Source organism: Camelus ferus, chromosome 17 (genome assembly GCF_009834535.1).
Source record: "Camelus ferus isolate YT-003-E chromosome 17, BCGSAC_Cfer_1.0, whole genome shotgun sequence".
NCBI lineage: Eukaryota > Metazoa > Chordata > Mammalia > Artiodactyla > Camelidae > Camelus > Camelus ferus.
Window position 1 is genome coordinate 28,795,330 of NC_045712.1, and position 16,869 is coordinate 28,812,198.

The window sequence follows — 16,869 nt, forward strand, 5'->3', positions numbered from 1 at the left end:
CTGAGCCCACCTCCTACTTCCGGGGGTGGGGGTGTGAGCCAGGCCGAGCCAATCAGAGGGCTGTCAGGATTGGCTCAAGGACAGGTACATGACCAAGACTTGGCCAATGAGAGTGATGACAGGGACTTATGCTAAAAATATTGGGGGGAAAGGCTCTTTCTAGGCTTAGACGGCTTTGCTGGGGGGTGGGGGGTACATCCTCAGCAGCTCGGGGTAACCCATGGAGCATGGAGCCTAGAAATGGAGAGAAAGAAACTGAGCCCCAGTGACATCTCTCAGCATCTGGATCCAGCCACACCTGATGTACGACTCTGGGCTTTTCAATTAAGGAAGTCAGTAAATGTTTAAGTTTGAACTGATTTCTGCCACTTGCAACCCTAAGAACCCAGGCCCACAGCCTGTCTTGAATTTGCGGTGTCATGTTATGCACATCCCTTTACCTCTCTGACAGGCCTTCAGAAAAGGAGGCTGCAAATGAAATGCCATCTGAGCTTCCCTGTAGCCTGGCACTCTAGCCAGCTGCAAAGGTTGGGACTGACCTTCTCCCACCCCTGGGCATCTGGCCGGCCGGAGGTGGAGAAGTCAGCCCTCCTCCAAGTTAGGACTAGAGGGCTGTCTACAACTCGGCAGGTCTGGGGTGGGGATCAAGATTCTGCCTTCTCACAAGCTCACCCAGCTCGTCCAGGGACATTCAGAGGACCCAGACTCTATATCTATTCTATTCTTCCCAGTTGCTTACGGCACGTGCCCAGTACAAAAACAGAAGCTCAGCCAGGAAGGAGACCCTGGAATCTCCGTCTCCAAATCAGACCCCCAATTAAGGAAAAGTGCCTGTGTGATGGCAGGAGGAGCCAGCCTTTAAATGATTAAGCACCCGGTCCCAGCTTGCGCCTGGCCCACTGCTGCCCCTGCCAGCCAGCCCTCCGCCCTGGGATTTATCTAAATAATGGGGAGGCAGTAAGAGTGACTTGGTGCCTTCCTGGGCTCCAGGAGGGCCGCACGCTGGTCCTCCTGGAGCTGTGAGCATCCCCTCCCTGCGCTCCCCTCATGGGGTTGCAGGCCAGCACCGAACCCGCTGCGGGGCTGGTCCTGACGCGCTGCCTCGGCCGCTCCGCTGTCAGCGCGGCCGGGCTGGCCCCGGGCCCTCCTTGATTTACATCCGACTTGGCTGCCCAGAAAAGCCTCCTGTGGCTTTTGGACCACAGACACGGTTCAGAAAATGGCTTCCCCACCAGCAGTCTTTCCAAGGTGGCACTGGCCCAGAGGGCTTGGCCTGGCTCAGCGGCCTCCCAGCTGTGTGACCTCGGGCAAGTTACCTGCTCTCTCTGGGGCCTCCCGCTTTTCACAGGCAAAGTGGGAATGATGATTAGGAAGACAGTGCTTGCAAGGCATGGGGCGTGGTTTACAAAGTGTGGCAGGTGCCCCAAGGCTGTGATTTACCTCCTTTATTCAAAGTGTAGCCCTCAGACCAGATACATCACCTAGGAGCTGGTTAGAAACCCAGAATTTCAGGACCCACCTTAGTCCTCCTGCCGGGGAAGGGGCATTTCAACAAGATCCCAAGTGAGGGCTACATATTCCAAGGCTATGAAGAGCTGGTGTATGTTATAATTATGACTGTTGTTGCGACATCCCAGGATGGAGCCAAGGCGCACCAACCGACTCCAGGCCCAGGGCCACAGCAGGCAAGGGTCAGAGGTAATGAAATGCTGCGAGGGGGAAGAAAACTCCTTCGGCTTCCCAGCCTCCCGACTAATGGCAAGCCCCTGGATGGCTCAGGAGAGGGGAGGGGACACAGGACTTAGTAAGTAGGTACCGACCACTGGACTTGATCACTGGACTGAACTCATGGCTCAGACAAGGTAACAAAATATACAGAAAACATTCTCCTGTCTCAGATTCGGGGCTTTCGGCAGAGACTGGCTGCTTGTTGGTTTCCGCAGAAGGCTGAAACTTTCCCGTTCAAGGAGGCAAATCACCCTCTCTGCCTGGAGCGCTGCCCAGAACTCCAGCAGAGGTTGGCAGAGGGGGCTGCCCTGGGAGGAGTGAATTCCAGCCAGGAGCCCCCAGCCACCACCCCCCCCCCCCGGTGCAGCGAGGTGGCTGGGTTTCTCCAGCTTCAGCCCTGAACCCCCCTGAGAGCGCTAGGGGTCCCCACTGGAGGGCAGTCAATGGGGTAGAGGCTGTGGAATCTCTCTCTCCTCGCTGCACTGTCAGCCCAGCTGAATGGACGGAGCAGGACGGCTCCCATCTGCCCTGCTCGTCCGCCTGGAGGCGTGCTGGGACCTAATGGAGGAAGCGGAGGTGGGCTGGGCACTCTGAGAGTCCGAGGGGGGCTGCCGGGTGGGAGGGCGGTCTGTTCAGAGAAACTGAGCAACCAGAGGCGGATGCAAAAACAAACAAAAATCCCACATTGAAAAAACACTGGCTCGAATTTATAAAACACTGAATGGACAACACAAACCACACGCGAGGCCCAGAGCTGTCCCTGGGAGACCGTTTCGCTGCAACTGGTACTGTTTTTTTCAGTCCTGGGATCCTTTTCAAACAACCCACACCTTCCACCAGTGAGTGGAAACAGAAACAGACTCTGCTCACTCCTGGCAACAGAGGCTGGCGGGGTAGGGTTTTTTCAAGGTCTATTCTGATCTATACTCTTCTGCCAATGATGGATTAAAAACCCACTTTCTTCCCCAAGGAAGCGATTTTCACTGAAAGTCTGTTGCTCACAGCATGTCTGAACTGCAGTCCCCAAATCGGATGCCCCCTTTCAAGCTAAGACATCTTGAAAACCAGCAGGACTACAATTGAATCCTTAAAGGGGACCCACTGGGGAAGCACCTGTGTGGTGACAACGTGTGCTCCCCCGCAGAGAGAAGGAAGGGTCTCTCCTCCCTTCCCTCAGCCGGTACTTCCCTCAAACATGAAGTTTCCTCACAGGCTAGGACCAGGGAGGGAAAGGACTTGGCTAGGTCACATGCAAGCCAGAGGCCAAGAGCATCTGAACCCCGGTGTTGCAGTGCGCCTGCGACAATTCCTTACGCTGTTTTGTGGTCAGCTCCATGAGGGCATGAGTTGGTCTGTCTTATTCATCTGCCGCATCCCCAGGATCTAGGATGGAGCCTAGAACAGATGTTTGTTGAGTGGATGGATGGTGATGGGCGAATGTAATTCCCAAGCCAGGACCCACCCAGATGTTCAAACAGGCTCTCATTTCAGGATGGAGGGAATCAGGTGGCCTTTGTGTGCCGGGCACCTACTGTGGACCAGGCCCTGTGCTGGTGCTGGAGCACCTGTCAGTCCCCTGATGTGCCCTCAGTCAGGGACTGGGTAAAAGGCAAGACCACACAGGTCTGGGCTCCGGCCAGAGAAAAGGGCTCAGAGCAGAGCGAGATTAAGTCCATGTGGACTCACAGCATCCTTGCTGAGTGTTTTCTATGGGGCGGCAACACTGAGGGACTCAAGGAAGTCTTCGTGAGCTTCAGGCTGGCCCTCAAAGAGTGGGAATTGGGAAGGAAGGGAGGAAGGGACTTTTGGGCTGACATCTGGGCAGGGCCCATGGGCAAGGGCAGAACCGAGAGCTTGAGGCTTGGTCTAGGAGCAGAAACCAGCCAGAAGAGAGAGAGAACTGGTCCAGATGAGAATAAACATTGGCCGGGAGCCAGATCATGAAGGGCCTTGACTGCCGGACTAAGGACTTTGGACTGGATTTCACACAGCACTAGGGAGCCACTAAAGGCTTCTGAGCAGGAGAGTGACATACTGCGAGCTGGCCCCCAACGCTACAGGGAGAAGCCCTGGAGGCACGGAGGCTGGTCAGGAGGCTGCTGTCTTGGGCTGTGGTGACATCTACCCAGAGAGGAGACACCAGGTGCCACCTGATGACAGAATGAATGTCCTTGAAATCATGGCCGAGTCCCCCATCAGGGCTGAGCAGCCGTCATCTCCAGGTGCTGACTGGCCATGGGGCAAAAGAGCAGCGCCTTCAGGACCGCCCCCTTCCGGAGTCCTTCCCCGCTCAGCATGACTCTGCTGAAGCCCAAGGCCAGCCGCACCCCTCCACCCCCACCGGGCAACGGGCAACCTGGCTGAGCCGAGGGCTTTCTGCTGGAAGGGGGAAGGGGGAAAAGGCCGTCACTCAGCTCTTCTATCCTGTGCAAAGGAGAGCAGTGGGAAGCGGAAAACTCTCAGAGCGTCCACACGAGGGACCCCGCAGAGATGCGGTGCGAGCCTGGCCGGACTGGGGGCGGTGGGGGCGGAGCTCGGCAGCGGGCGTGCCCGGGGCGGACCCAGGGTGGGCGGAACCAGAAGAGCGCAGCCGTCCCGCCCTCCAGCAGGCGCGGCCGCTGGCCGGCCCTCACAACTGCCTCCATTCACTCCTCACGGTGGCCAGAGCCGCCCTCCAGGAGCCAGGCGGTCCCGCTGTCCAGGAAGCGCCGTTCCAGACTCCGCAGGCGTCGCGGGCACAGCCAAGCCCCGGGAATCTCCCCCTTCCCCACCGCTGGGATACCGTCAGGATCAGAGGATGGTGAACACAGTCATCAGAAGTTTGAGACTGATGAAAACGCTGTCTTCAGCGTCACCTGTTTTCTCTCAGCACTGAATGGCAGGTGGGCCGGGGGAGGACAGCCAGTCTGTGGACAATGGCCCTTTTGTTGCTTCCTGTCTCACTCAGACCTCAGTCTCCTCATCTGTAAAGTGGGTGGGGAGGGAGGCTGAACTCCGTGACCCCCCGAAGTCCTCAAACCCCCAGCCAACGGACCACTCCCTCACACCTTCCCTGGTGCTCCCAGCCCTTGGCTTAATCCCTCAGGGTTGTTCATTAACCTGTTCCTGATATCCCGTGGGACAGTGAGCTACCAGAGCACAGGGGCTTTTCATCTACTTGTCCCCTGCTCTGGCCTCGGTGGGATGCCCAGCACCCAGCAGGTGCTTAATAAAACACATTTGCGGTGCGGCCTGTGGAATGAGGATGGGCTCTGGTTCCAGTTCTCCGCCCTGTGTCCCTCTGTGTGAGGGGTGGCGAGTCATTTTCTGAGACTGGATGAGCTAGAAGGTGGAGGTGAGAAGGCCCAAGTCAGGCACAGGGCTTCAGGGCAGGAAGGGAGACAAGGCTGAGTGGTGCTTAATGTCTGGGTCCCTTCCCATCTCAGAATGCCGAGCCACCTTGGGCTGCTTCTCTGCCCACCTTCAAGGGCAAGTTCAAAGCCATTGGTGGCAGCGTTTCATTCGCTGAGCTGGTGGCACGCGGGTGATGGCCAGGCTAGGTCAGTGAGTCTCAACACAGACTAGCTGTACAGAGCCTGACAGATCTGTACGTTCTGACAAGCCACTGGGCCACAATGGTCTGTTTGCACAGAGTAAGTGGCAGAACCAAGAACAGCACCGTGCCATTTTCGTTAACAACGAAACCACCACAGCTTGCTTGTTGAACAAATCCTAAATGACCCCTGGATCAAAGAGGAAATCAAAACTGAAATGAGAGCTTATCTAGTAAGTAATAAAAAGGAACGTACATACATAGAGATGGCTGAAGGCTACAGTTAAAGCTGTACACAGAGGAAAATGTATAACCTTCAAGGCCTTTGTTGTTATTATAGGGAGAGGGAGATGACAAGACAGATAGACAGACAGAAGATTAGATTACACTTTGTAAATAAATGATTTTTAAGAGTCACTTTTACTTTATACAGTTTCATAATTCCTCTGGGTCTGTTGTTTTTGTAATTAAGAGACTCCTTCGGGGAAGGGTAGAGTTCGGTGGCAGAGCGCACGCCAGGCAAGCACGAGGTCCTGGGTTCAATCCTCAGTACCTCCATTTAATAAATAAATAAACACACAAATAAAGCTACTTACCCCCCCACCAGATTTTCTTAATTAAAAAAAAGACTCCTTTGATAGGTTCTCATAAAGTTACCAAATATCTACCCCACGCCCCAGCACCTCCACCACTAGAAAGATGAAAAATACACACCCACAAAAAGACTTGTGCGCAAAGGCTCAAAGAAGCTTCATTCATCTTCACCCCAAACTGGAAACAACCCACGTGTCCATTCCCAGGAGAGAGGATAAGCAAACTGTGGTCCATCCATACAGTGGCCTCCTCGTCAGCACAAGGAAGGAACTACTGACACACTCAGCAGCATGGATGGATCTCAAAATCATCAGGCAGAAAGAAGTCAGACACAAAAGAGTATCTAGCATACATGTCCATTCACATGAAGTTCCAGGCTTGGCAGAACTAAAGGTGATGGAAATCAGAAACTGGCTGCCTCTGGGAGGGCGGAGGGGCACAAGACATCTTTCTGCGGGGGCTGGAAATGGTCTGTACCTTGATCTGGATGGTGGTTACACAGGTGTAGAAATGTGACAAGACTCAACAGACCGTAACAGAATATTTGCCTGCATTTCACTGAATGCAAATTGTATCTCAATTTTAATATATATATTTTTTTAAGTCACATGAGAAAATGTTTAAAAATACAGATCATATTCCCAGGCTCCACCCCCTGGGGATTCTGATTCCAGAAGTTCGGGCCTGGGAGCCTGAATCTGTACAAAGTCATTCAGGTAATTCTGTTGCCTGACTAGAGTTAATGCGACCCACTCCCCCACCCCCACACCCCCTCTCCTTTTTATTGTGTTGAGTGATTTTTGGTTTGTATGTCGGTTTTTACAAGAGGGAGTTGATTGACTCATAGACCTTTAGAAACAGGAGCAATTTCCACTCTTTCTGCCCTCTCCCCGATACCCCTAACCCCTTCCCCTCAGTTCAGGTTTCCAAATGAAGCCTTTGAGCAGGTAAGGTGAGTAGGGAAACCCTGAATGAAGCCACTCAGGACAGAAGGCACCAGGGCTGCACGCTCCAGGGAGCTCAGAGGTGCAGTTAATGGCCTGTGTACCTGTTAAACAGCATGTCCAGGCCTTTACCCATGTTTACAAAAAGACCTCAGGGCAAGATTCGCTGGCGTGGACAACAGTTTGTGCCCTGACCAGCAGTGGCCCCGCCACCCTTGGCCCGGGACCCCAGCCTAGTTCCTCACTCACCATGAGGGTCTCCAGGGTCCACCTGGCTTCTCCACTGCTCATGCTATTTCTGTCTCTGCTGCCCCGAGAATAAAGCCTAACCCGTTCACCCAGCACCCAAGGTCCTCCACCACCTGGCGCCTGCTCCTCCCTCCAGCTGGGTCTCCTCGAGGCTTGTTCTACAAACACACTTGACTATTTCATGCCGCAGTGCCTTTGCACCTGAGATGCCCCCCACCCAGAATGCCAGCCTCCGCTCTTCTCCTCTGCTCACAGAAGTTGCCAACTCCAACATCACCTCCTCTAAGGCGCTGAAATGCCTCCTGCCTACAACTCTGCCCTCCTGCGCACTCAGGGACGGCACCCCATGGGTGGCAGCTGCCAATGTCCACCTTCCTCTGGGTTATGAGCTTCTCGAAAGCCAACAGTCTACCCCGGATCCAGTGGCCAGTCAGAACTGACAATAGCAAGGTTTATCAACCAAAGAAACGCGGCACATTTCAAAAGAGCTCCCGTTCACACTCGAAGGCCGCCCTGGGCATTTCCACACCCAGAGCTCCTCCCCAGGACCCATAAATTCAAAGAAACACTTTGGCCAAGATAAATTGGCCAGCACGTGAGAGTGAGATGAGGCCCCGAAGAATCCAACCCTAGCTTACAAGCTTCTGCAGAAGTGGGGGGTCAGCCCACACCTGCTGGCTGACCCTGGGGTTCCAAGGGTGCCCCTAGTTCCCACCCAGACCCCCTCCAGCCGTGGCCAGGCTGCATTCCAGGTGCTCCTTGTAAATTACTTTTCAGCTCTTTCCTATATGCAGGAATGTGTTCAATGACTCACAAGTGTCTTATCATCTCGGGACCTTTGGAAAGGCTTTCAGATAAAGTCTGACCGGCTCCCAAATCCTTTGACAGGCTGACAGGTGGAGAGTTAAAACACCATCCCCAGGGCCCACACTATCTCGTGGGGGACCAACACTTGAGTAGGAAGAGTGGCAGGGCTCCCTGAGGAGGAGAACAGGGACGGAATCAAGGCACCAGAGGGGCCCACGCACTCACCCTCCAACTCTGAGGAGCAGGCACCTCTGACCCTTGTTTTCTCCAGGTCCCTGTCCAACTTCAACTCCCTGGGACATCAGTGACTAAAGCTCCACGGAGCCCAAACTCACAGCTGGCCAAGGGAAGGCCTTTGACGCCGAATCCTGCCGCTTTCCAATCAAAGTTCTCTGGTGGCTCTCAGTCTACCCATCTGTGAAATGGGCACTTCCCACTAGGGCCACAAAACAGATGTGACTGGATCTCCGCAGGATGAGATGGGAGAGAAGGGGCAGAGGAGGTCGACAGCGGCTGCACCACAGGTCAGTACAAGGACATTCCCTTAGGACAAGAGCAGAAGAGTGCCCCTGGGCCCTGCCACATACCACAGTGACCTGGGACCTCGTGACACCCTCTAATCGGCAGCTCTGAAGCCGAGCCTGGCTTTACAGCTTACCACAGGCTTATTCAGCTTCATCTCCCTCAATCCCCTCAAGGACGCAGGGAGGCTGGCTTTGGCGTCCTTGCTGCCTGGATAGCAAAGCTGAGGTTCAAAGAGGCTGAGGGAATCACCCAAGGTCGCCTGCTGACTAAAACAGAGGCTCAGTTCTTGGTCTCAACCCCCTGGGGACCAGCTCCTACCTCTTGGTCTCAGCTTACCCCATAACCGGTTTACTCCACCCATTACACAGATGAGGAAACTGAGGCCAAAAAAAGATTGCCCAAGGTCAACAGGGGGCTGAGCCAGGCCCAAGACCTCTAGCCATTCCATCAATCCCGCTCTATGATGGGTTCTCAGCCATGGCCCTCGGTCCCCCTCCAAGCTCCTCCTGACAACATCCTGATGGAATTCCTGCCCCTACTCCGCCCCCACACCTCCCGGTGCCCACCCCACACTCCCCAGTTGACTCCCTGGTCGAGAGGGAGGCAGGCGGTTGCTAAGCGCTCACTCGCTCTCTCTCATAAAAATAAACTCCTTCTGGCTGGGAGGCTCTGGATGAGATCCCCTCCCTTCCAGCCAAGAAAAAATTAAAAAGAAATTAAGAAAAGATCTCCTTCATGACATTTATTTTAACATCAGCAGTGCCAAAGCAGAGGCCAATTCACCCAAGTCCAAAAGGAGCCACGCGCCACTCAGCCTCAGCCCCAAGACCCTCTGTTCAAGCATCTGGGTGGTTACTGAGCTGATTTATTTCCCCAGGCAGGAAATGGGGACCCGGGCTGCCTCCCAAGCCTTTGGGGCTGGTCCTGGGGGAGGCCGGGATCTGGCAGAGGCTGGGCAGTGACCAAAATAGCCAGGCCAGTGGCCCTGCCCAGTACACACCTCCCTCTGAGTGCCCGAGAGGGCAGCCCACAGGTCCCCCTTTAGCCCAGGACGAAGCCTCGGGGCTGTGGGAGGAGGTCCCTGAGATTCTCTCTCTGGCTTCCCTGGTGAGAGGGGGACCAGAACCTCCAGCTCAAAAGAGGAACCCCCAGAAGGAAGGGAAAGGTCTAGAGGAGGATGTGTCCTGCTGTCCCTGCCTACTGGCCACTTGGCTCCCAGCTGTCCCTCCGGGCCTCCATCCTGCCACTCAAGGAGGGTGGATGTTGGCACTGCCACCTGCACGCCGCACACAGGCAGCACCCTTGGAGCCTTGCCGCCCTATCACCTCTCCCCACTCAGTGCCTGCCCTGGAGAACCAGCACTGGCGTTTTGGCCCTCTAGGCAAGGGGGACACTCCCTCAGGTACAGCCAAGGACACACGAGAGTCGGCAACCAGGGACCCAGAGACAGAGCCACACTCGGGGACACACGTGCACAGCCAGGTACGCGGAGACATGGTCACACACACACAGGTTCACACAGACACCCACGAGGACACACAAGGGCACACATCCGAAAACACAGCCACACTCAGGTATCTCACACACCCACACCAGAACACACACATGCACAACCCGACCCATGAGTAGCAGGCACACATCCGGACACACAAGTGCATGCTGCTAGGGACGTGGAGAAACAGCCGCCCTCAGGAGCACACAGACACACGCAAGGACACGGGGATGCACACGGACACCCAGGGAGACTGAGACACCGACAGAGAGAAGATACACACACCTGCCTCCTGCACTAGAAGCCTGAGCCCTTTCGCCGGTAAACAATAAGAGCCCCGCGGGGGGCTGAGCGGGCGACCACTCCGTCCCTCCCTCGGTGGTGAAAGGGGCGCCGAAACTGGGGGCCCTGGGCGGGCAGGAGGTCGGGGCTGGGGAGGGGGCTCCGCGCGCCGGGCTCCGGCTCCCTCGGTACCTGGGGCGGCCGCGGCGCTGCGCTCGGCTGTGCTCGGTTCCGCTCGCCGGGGGCTGCCGGCCGGCTGGATCTCTGGCCCGCGGGGTCCGCGCTCCGCGCTCCTTCTCGGCGGGGCTCGGCTCCTGGGCGCGCGGTCCTCGGGGCTCGGCGGGGGCCAGCGAGCGGGGCTGCAGCCAGGGCCCGGAGCTCGGCGCTGGCGGCGGCGCGGAGGAAGCGGTAATTTATAAGCGGCTTCTTCCTGACCTCGCGTGTCTGTTGTCTGAGCAGGCAGCTCTCAGCATCACCCATCCTGCTGGGTGGAAAAATACCAGCTTGGCCGGGCCGGGGGCGGGGCCAGGGGTGGGGCCGGGGCGCCCAGCCCCGCCCCACACGCGGACACACACACACACACACACACACACACACACACATACACACACGCACGGACGCGCGCGCGCGCACACACACACACACACACACACACACACACACACACACCCCGCACACGCACGCGCGCTCGGGCTCGGACACACAAAGAGCCTGGGCTCGCCGAGCGCGCGCGCACACCCTCATGAGTCGGGCGAGCACTCAGTCCCCTGCTTCCCCCATGAGAGCACTCTTTTCCAGGAAACCCATTACCTCCAAACCCTGGTGCCAAGGGCTGCAGCGGGTCCTCAGCCCTCTCCTGATTTCCCATAAAGAGCAAGAGAACCCGGGACCCCTACGTGCTCCCTCCCAGCACAGCCACCAAACCCCACTATTTACCCTTCCACCTGGCTCATGGGGTGCAGCCCCAGCTCCTTGAGGAGGAAGGTCCAAACCACTCCACTGCATCCTCTTGGGCCATCATTCAGGTTCCCAGAGCCTCGGTGGGCTCCTCAAAGAAGTGGGCACAGCCACTCTGCCCTAGCCGCCTGCTCCAGACCTGAGGGTGACATGAGAATGTGACGGGAAACTAGTAAAGAGCTCCCCGGATCCTTGGCCTTGCCTGGGCTGGGTGATCTTGGGGGATGACTCAGGCTCTCTTCCATGCCTCAGTTTCCTCATCTGTAAAATGGAAATACAGATAATAGAATTTATCTTCTCTGGCTGCTATGACGACCCAAGGTTAACAGTGTTAGGAGCTCAGAACAGCTCCTGGCACACTTAGAAAGTGCCAAGCGAGTGTCAGCAACTGTGACTATTTTTAAATGAAAATGGGGAATGTGCCATTGTTCTTGTCCTTATTTGCATGAGCGGGTCCTCAGAGACCACTTTCCACACCGGTGCCCTGGCTGGGCTTGAGGGAAGTGCTGTGTGACTCCCAGCAGGCCCCTCCCCTCTCTGAGCCAGGGCGCTCCTCTCGCTTTCTCTCACTCCCTCTCTGCACCTGGAGGCTGTGTGGAAAGCGCATAGATCCTTCTACCCTTTAGACTGAGAGTGAAAGAAGAAATACCAGACAGGCCCCGCAGAGGCCACCCCCGACGCCAGACCTGGCCCAGGCCGGAGCCGCTGCCTGCAAGTGCTCGGTAAACCCTCTTCTGAACAGCCCCAGACTGTGGACAGGGATGTGGGGAGCAGGATTCCGGAGGTGCCCTTCCATCTCTCCCTGGTGTCCTCGTTGAGCCCCCTGCTGTCTGACTCCATCTTGACCTTCTACAGGCACCCCCACCACAGCTGCAGCCACACCAGACATGGGCACAGGCCCTCCATGCCTTTCTCCAGTGCCTCCCCTGCCCTCCTTTGCGGGCCCAGGCACCCCTTCCTCCAGGATGAACCAAAGGGCCAGCAGTGCCTCAAGCATCCCAGCCACTGCCTGTCTCCCGTCCCGTGGGGCTGACAGGCATCAGCCACCCCCCGCGCATACGGGCGCGGCTCCTCAGGACTGCCAGTGCCCCCCAACCCCGTCCTGTGCCAGTTCCCAGCCCTGAAGAGGGCAGAGTTTGCGACCCTGGGTGTACTTGTGTGTGTCCCTACCCCCTTGCTCCTGGAAGAGACCGTGAGCACCAAGGAAGCGAAAACGTTGGCAGCAAGGAGGGACCTTCAAGGAAAGCCAGGCAGAGGTTTCCTTCAGAAGCCACATTCTGGCCTGAAATTCCTTTGAGACTAATTCTTTCCACTTCAAGAACGGAAATCAATTGCGGGGAGGACTCACGGACGGCCCTGGAATTAAAGGCAGTGAATGAGATTTTGAAAAGGCTGCTGGACGATGCTTTTTTTTTTTTTTTCCTCAGCAGCTGGCAATAATAAAGAGAAATCAATCCAGGCTTTGAACAAAACCCTTCACCCCTTGCCAGAGAACAGTTCATCTCCTCTGTCTATCAGACAACCGACAAGAGTTGTTGAAATGCTGCTGGGGGTCCAGCCATGCTGGCCCATCTGGACGCACAGGGAGGTCCCAGCACTAGCCCTGCCCACGGTTGTCTGGCCAGCCTCCATGCCCTGGGAATGGCGCTCCCTGAAGACAGGAGTCCCCGTCCTGGTCACTTTCTCCTGGGTGCAGCCCTGTGTCCACATCACTGGATGTGGAGGGACAGATGGCTGCGCCACGGAGACTTTATCAGCGCATCTGAGCCACAAGAATCAGCTTCCTGCCCACCCCATCCCCCTTCCTGCCTGCAAAGCCCAACTTCGCCCTTCCTGGGCTGTGCGACCCAGGGTGGTCCTGTGATCTCTCTGTGCCTCAGTTCCCTGATGTGTCAAGCCAGACTGGCCATAACCCCCCTGCCCAGGTTGTTGTGAGGATTGAGTGGAGGTGACTCATGCCAAGCACTGAGACTGCCGCCTGGCACCCAGTCTAGCGTTGGGTCAGCCAGACACCGCCGGGTCAGCCAGACACCGCCAGCCCTGCCGCCTGCGTGCCCTGGGCTTTTCTACCTCCTGGCTTTCACCCCCGTTGTCCCCTCCCCTCTGCTTGTTCCTTCGCCCAGAGCACTTTGCCCACTGCCCTCCTGCAGCCTGGATCTCCGCCAGGCTGGGAGCACCCAGAAGGCAGGGGTCCCTAGCAGCGCCCAGCCCAGCACGGCCGGAGCGCAGAGGATCCTGGGAGGTCCTGGCCGGATGTGGTCTGTGGGTGGCAGACCTCCAGGGTGCACTTCCTCCCCTGCCCCCAGGGAAGGGAAGGTGTCAGTGCTGAGACAAACCTGCAGGGGAGGGGACCCACACAGGAGCATTCATTCCCCCCCGCCCCACCCCCGCAGCCCAGCTCTCCAGCTCCTCAGCCCCTCAGGCCTGGCCACCCTTGTCTCCCTTCTGGTGACCGCAGGCCTCCTCCGCACGTCCCCTCCCGCCCCAGCCCATCTCCACACAGCAGCCAGAGGGGTCCTGCGACTCTCCTCCACCGCTGGTGAGGCATGACCGCACAGCTGCCGCAGAAGACAGGTCAGCAATTTCTCACAAGGTTAAACATCCACTTCACCGATCAGCCAGCAATTCGACGCCCAGGCTCTGACCAAAGAGACACGAAAACAGATGTCCACGTGAGACTTGTACAAGAATGTGAATGGCGGCGTTACTCCTGAGAGCCAGGAGACAGAAACAGCTCCGGCTGCATAGACCCGCAGGAGAATGGAGAACAGATGGATGGAGGACTTCTGAGACGCCCCAAGCCAGGGGGAGAAGAGGACATCATAGAGCACCATTTAAATGGCCATTTATAGGGGCTCGTTTGAGTCTATGGTCTTGGAAATAGGGGCAGTTGTTTGCCCCTGTAAGGGGGTTGGGGGGGCCGGAAGGACCCTGAGAGAACCTTCTAGGGTTGGAAAGGTGCCACCCTCCTGATGTGGTGAGCGCCCCGCAGGTGTGTACCTATGCGGTAAACTTTAGATCTGAGCATATCACTCAGTGTGATGGACACCTCAGTAAAAGTCAAAAGATCTTCAGACCCACTGAGGTTTTCCTGCCTTGAACCAGCCCACACTCCCCACAGCCTCTGGGACCCCCAGCTCTGTCACTCACCTCCTTCTCCCCCTCCAGCCACATAGCCCTCCAGGCTTGCCTCAGACCCCGGGCTCTCCTGCGAAGGGTCTTCGTTCTGGCCGTCCCGCCTGAGTACTTCCCAGCAGCCTTTCCAGGGCTGGTCCCTTCCCGCTGTTAGGTGAGTGTCTCCTCCCCTGAGACCTGGTGATATTGTCACCCTAACTTGGGTGAAATGTTCCTTGATGGTTTACACGTCCACCTGTTCATATGTTTCCACACCTAGGCTGCCCGATTCACATGGCAGGGTGGAGTCTGCTGGGCCAGCGCCGTACTCCCAGGGCCGGAGCCGTGCCTGGCCTGTGGTAGGTGCCCCCCCAAACATCTGCTGGATGAGTGAACGGGGCTGTGGCTGCCTACAGATGCAACACCACCCACATACTGGACACCCCGCCTACACACATTCACGAACTGCAGAACTGTTTGTGTAGCTGGGGTTAAACCCTCCCGTCCTCAAGGCTGTGCATTCAACCCCACGTGGGAGCCCCTGCCTGGAGAGGCCTGGATCCAAGCCCTGAAAGGTCCTTAATGGCTCCGTAACCCCGGGGGCCTCTGCTTGTCCGTGTTTCGGTCTCCCCATCTGCAGCACGAACGGTTAGCCAAGGTGGCTGAGATCAGCCCCCACTGACTGCAAAGTGCACGTGCTCTCCCGGGGACGAGTTCACAGGCAGAGGCAACGGCATGGTCTGGCTCTCCGAGTGTGGCCCCGAGACCAACAGCAGTGCCTGGAACCCTGTGGGAAATGTCCAGTCCCAGGCCCCCCCCCCCCAGCCCTCTCAAATCCGAAATTCGGGGGCCAGGCCCACGGTCCTGTTTCACCAGCCCTCTGATGGGCACTGCTTTTGAACCTCAGCTGCCCAGGGCCATCACCCGGGAAGCTCACAAAAATCTTTCTAGGTCTGGGGCCCATCCTCCGAAATCCTAATTTAATTAGATAGGAGGCTTTTTTAGAAATCAAGTTCTCCGGGCAATTTGGATGTCTCGTCAGAGCCGAGAATCCTCGACCTGGAGGGTGCTGGGCCTCTGGGAGCATCGCCGTCTCCCAGACATACCCGGGCAGGCCTAATTCCTTTGCATTTCTGCCCGGCCTCTCATGGCTGCCTTCTTATATTTGGTTATTTTCCCCTCCCGCCCCAAACACAACAATTCAAAATATTCCCAGCTCCCAGACAATAAACAAAGCCAAGGAGGCAAGCTCCCTGACTGTTTTGTTCCCACTTATGGCCTGATCCAAGACTGGCCTGATTGGGCCCTTGGGACTGGTCGTCTGAGCCAGACGGGGTGGGCCCCCGGCACGCAGGCTGCCCCAGCTCCACTACTGGAATCCCAGAATCGGTCTCAGCTCTAGGTGACCCTAGGCACCCTCTGTGGACACTTCTCTAGGAACATGGAGGCTCAGAAAGGGCGAGTGACTTGTCCCAGGACACACAGCAGCGCCAAGAAGGCCCCTCTCCTCTGTGGTTTCTGGCCGTAGGGCAGATGTGTGGGCTCTGGGAGTCAGAGAGAAGTGCGTTCAGTTCTAGGTCAGCCCCTCACCAGCTGTGAATCTAGGTGAGGAAGCAGTCCCAAACGGACCCTCAGTGTGTCCATCTGCAAAGTGCGGGTGGCACCAGAGCCCTGTCCAGAGTTACTGCAGAGGTCACGGCCTGCCCAAGGCAAGTGCTCATAATTATTCTGTCATTCTGATTATTTTTGCAAAGATGGCAAAACCAGCTGGCGGGAGCAAGTGAGAACAAGGCATGAAGGATGGCGGGAAAGGGGGCACAGGGGAGGTTATCCGTCAGGGTCAGATGCCGGGGTATGGGGCTCGCTTAGGAGGGTGGGAAGGGAAGAGACAGGTCCAGCTTACCAAGGGGGTCCTCGTTAGGCCCCAGGGAAGGAGGGAAGCCAGTACCCTTCTTGTGCCAGTGGGGAGACCGAGGCACGTGGGTGGAGTCCTGCCACGTGGGCAGAGTCCTGCCACGTGGGCCCTGCACCTGGTCTCCAGGGACGTCACTGTTACTCGTGCTTGGATGCTTCTGTGGCAGTTTTGAGCCTGATCTTCTCCACTTGTGTATTGAAAGCCTTGGGCCCAGCACGTTCCTTAATTTAACAGTGGTGGAGCAAACGGGTGACAGCAGGCTCTTCCTCGTGCTGGTGGGACTGCCCACGTGCGTCCGTCTCAATATTGACAAGCTGTACATCGAGCTGTGATGCTGTTGAATAAAAGCTGTCCCGCTCTCCCACCTTGGTGGGTGTATTTCCAGGGTGAGCCAGGGGCCAGGTTTGAATGAAAACTTCTGTCTCCTTGGAGTTCTGTACTGCAAGCGGTGGCAGGGAGAACCCGACCTCCATCTGAGATGGCTGGTGCCCCCCCTCACTCCCCTCCTGCCACCGCTGGCTCCCCCCTTGTCCTTGGGCAGCCTTGCACACTCAAGTATACGCACAACCCGGCCCCCCATTCCAGCTCAGCCACACCCGCACCCCTCACAGATCCCCGCCCGTCCGCCCTCGGGCTCGGTTCACACCCACGGACCTCTCCATGCTCAGGTGGATGGATGGGGGCGGAGCTGGCGTACCGAGTGTGCCAGCTCTGCGTGCCCACATCTCTT

The 16,869-nt window shown here is 57.1% G+C and overlaps 1 protein-coding gene across 2 annotated transcripts in view; it reads right to left on the reverse strand.

Moving 5' to 3' along the window:
- SLC6A6 (solute carrier family 6 member 6) overlaps positions 1-10,633 on the reverse strand; it is a 75,721-nt gene extending 65,088 nt beyond the window's left edge. For both annotated transcript variants that reach the window (XM_032458720.1, XM_032458719.1), the window contains exon 1: positions 10,346-10,633. The gene's annotated coding sequence lies outside the window, so the exon portion shown is untranslated. The remainder of the gene's footprint in view (positions 1-10,345) is intronic.
- Between the last annotated feature and the right edge of the window lie 6,236 nt (positions 10,634-16,869).